This window comes from Chlorocebus sabaeus, chromosome 7 (assembly GCF_047675955.1).
Source record: "Chlorocebus sabaeus isolate Y175 chromosome 7, mChlSab1.0.hap1, whole genome shotgun sequence".
NCBI classification, from domain to species: Eukaryota; Metazoa; Chordata; class Mammalia; order Primates; family Cercopithecidae; genus Chlorocebus; species Chlorocebus sabaeus.
The window spans coordinates 82,332,098-82,335,566 of record NC_132910.1 but is presented as its reverse complement, the minus strand read 5'-3'; the positions used below and the strand labels follow the sequence as shown (position 1 = coordinate 82,335,566).

The window sequence follows — 3,469 nt, the reverse complement described above, 5'->3', positions numbered from 1 at the left end:
TATTCTGACTGGCATGAGATGGTATTTCATTGTGGTTTTGATTTGTATTTCTCTAAAGATCAGTGAGTGAGGTTAAGTTTTTTCATATGGTTTTTGGCCACATAAATGTCTTCATTTGTAAAGTGCTTGTTCATGTCTTTTGCCCACTTCTTAATGGGATTTTTTTTTTCTTTTAAATTTGTTTAAGTTCCTTGTAGATTCTAGATAATAGACTTTGGTTAGATGGATAGATTGCAAAAAATTTCTTCCATTCTGTAGGTTGTCTACTCACTCTGATGATAATTTCTTTTGCTGTGCTGAACCTCTTAAGTTTAATTAGATCCCACATGTCAATTTTTGCTTTTATTGCAATTGTTTTTGGTGTTTTCTTCATGAAATCTTTGCTTGTACTTATATCCTGAATGGTATTGCCTCAATTTTCTTATATGGTTTTTAGAGTTTTGGGTTTTACATTTAAGTCTTTAATCCATCTTGTACTAATGTTTGTATAAGGTGTAAGGAAGGGGGTCCAGTTTCAATTTTCTGCATACAGCTAACCAGTTTTCCCAATACCATTTATTAAATCAGGGATCCTTTTTCCATTGCTTATTTTTGTCAGGTTTGTTGAAGATCAGATGGTTGTAGGTGTTTGTTCTCATTTCTGAGATCTCTGTTATGTTCCATTGATCTATGTGTCTGTTTTTGTACCAGTACCATGTTGCTTTGGTTACTGTAGCTTTTTAGCATAGTTTGAAGTTGGGTAGCATGATGTCTCCAGCTTTGTTCTTTTTGCTTAGGATGTTCTTGGCTACACAGACTTTTTTGGTTTCATATGAATATTAAATTAGATTTTTCTAATTCTGTGGAGAATGTCAATGGTAGTTTAATGAGAATAGCATTGTATCTATTATTACATTGGACAGTATGGCCGTTTTCACTATATTGATTCTTCCTATCCATGAGCATGGAATGTTTTTGCATTTGTTTATGTCCTCTCTTATTTCCTTGAGCAGCGATTTGTAGTTCTCCCTAAACAGGCCCATTACTTTCCTTGTTAGCTGTATTCCTAGGTATATTATTCTCTTTTTAGCAATTGTGTGAATGAGATTTCATTCATAATTTAGCTCTCTGCTTGTCTATTGGTATAAAAATATGGAATGCTTCATGAATTTATGCGTCATCCTTGTACAGGAGCCATGCTAGTCTTCTCTGTATCATTCCAATATTATTATATGTGCTGCCAAAGTGAGCACAACTTTGATTCTTTATTCATCATTTCATTCTCTAAATTTGATTTGAGAAGAACAAATGTGAGGCTAACACTGGGGATATGAGAAAGTTTTCTAAACATTCTAGAAATTTATTTTCACCAAATTGTGTAACAGAGGGCACAATGTGGACAAGATTTTTGTTAAAACAAACTTTATGAGTTTTGTAAGAATGCTGATACAGTATATTTTTATGTCAATATAATTTTGTAAATTAATGTTTATTTTTGTAGCAAATACAATATACAATTTTAATACACCACATAACTTTGTAATTACTATTCTACCAAATAAATCTTTCCAAATAGATATAGAGAAATAATAAATAATATGTGATCATAGAGAAAAATCAGTGAAACTGGAATATAACAGATTTATTTTGTTTAGCTATGAAAATTGTGATCTTACAGACTGGGTCCTCTCAAAGACTTGCTATTATGGCTTTTTAAATTCTCATTATTTTTCATTTTGGGCAAAGGGATTTATTCTGCTTAGGAGACTATTTAGTTGCTGGATAGTATGAAAGTAAAGAATTTGGATAAGGCAATCTGGAACATCATGCCTTGGAATTTTTCCAGACTGTAGGCTTAAGTAAAGAAGAAAGATGTTCATGTCTGTATGATTTATCATAGTTTACTAGCATAAACAAAGAGGAAAAGATTGAGAAATGGTCTCCATGTATATTAAGCTCTGCTGTAACACTTGCTTATAAATACAAATTTATTCCGAGGCAATTGATATACTAATGAACAATTTTAGAATAATGCAAATTTCACATTTTTTTAATGCATTATTTCATGTGTGGGAAATTAAATGAATGTGGAAAATTACTCACAACCAAATCAATTCACAGACACACATAGACACAAATACACACACCTTACCTCTTAAACATCTACTACTGCCATTGTGTCACATGGTCTTACAGCATAACACTCCATCAAATTTCAGATTATCATCCATCTATCACTTCAGAATAACTCACAACCTGCAATCCTTCCACAAGTAAACTTCAGGTATTTTCTATATATTATGGATTTATTAAAAAATGATCATATGTAAAACTCTGGGACACTTAATTAGGATTCTGCATTTTAAAAATGTGTTTTTCTAAGTTTTTAACATTATTCCATAAGCCCTCTAGTTTTCTCAGTGCACAGTCTTGCATAAGAATTTATATTTTGTGCTAGAGCACAAACTGATTATAGCAAAACTGATTATAGAAAAGTACATAGATGTACTTTGCATATAAAATAGCAAGAGATTCCAAACATTTTCACAACTCAACTCAAACGGAAGAACATTAATAAAATAAATTCAGGGTTCCAAAATGGCAGCACAGAAGAAAACTGTCTTCTCTCTCCACAAAGAAAACCAAAACCAAATATACAGCATTGAGTTTATCACCAGAAATAACTCAGGGCTCGAAATGAAGAAAGGATAGTCTGTGGGGTCACAGAGAAGTGAAAATCTCTGAGCAGGTGGTAAGTGAATTGGACTTCCACATCCATAACGCTCGCATGCTCATTCTGCCCAGCACCAAGGGTGCAGAAAATTTTCCACCAACTCATTGTTTCCACACTGTAAAAAGTTAGATGAAGGTGAACAACCAGCTTCCCCATCATGTTCAGTTCCCTTATAGGATATCTATGCTGCCTTAATACATAGGAAGCAGTGTGAGTGCCTGAAGACAGTTGTATCACTGAAGACAAGAAGAGAAAATGGGTGAAGATGGGACTACCATCCTCAGCCCTGGAAACAAAAATAAGAAAGTAAGCACATACATTAATTAATTAATTAATTAATTCAGAAATTAAAGTCTTAACTAAAAATTCCCAGCAGAAACATGAAAATATTCATATATAACTGTCTGTCTATCTATGAATGATATGTGATATGTAACATTTGATATATAGGTATAAATATATAAGTTTATACATCTATATTTATATATATATATGCTATTAACTTGGTTACATTCATCCATGCCTATAAGAATAGAAAGAAGCACCAATGATCTTTTTATATTAATCTCACAAATATACACACAAAACAAACCTTAAAAAAATCTGTGAACTTGTGATAAAATACATGCTAATTAACAGTGATATCGAGCCACATGTTGTAAGTGATAAAAACAATCACACTTAAAGATCAATGTAATAATTGAAGGTTTTAAAAATAGGACATAAGAATTTATGAAGGTTTAGTATTTCATAAGA

The 3,469-nt window shown here is 31.9% G+C and overlaps 1 non-coding gene across 1 annotated transcript; it reads right to left on the bottom strand.

Moving 5' to 3' along the window:
- Positions 1–1,125: 1,125 nt before the first annotated feature.
- Positions 1,126–1,232, bottom strand: LOC119623923 (U6 spliceosomal RNA). The gene has a single exon (XR_005240025.1). It is a non-coding gene; the product is annotated as a U6 spliceosomal RNA (small nuclear RNA).
- Positions 1,233–3,469: the final 2,237 nt, after the last annotated feature.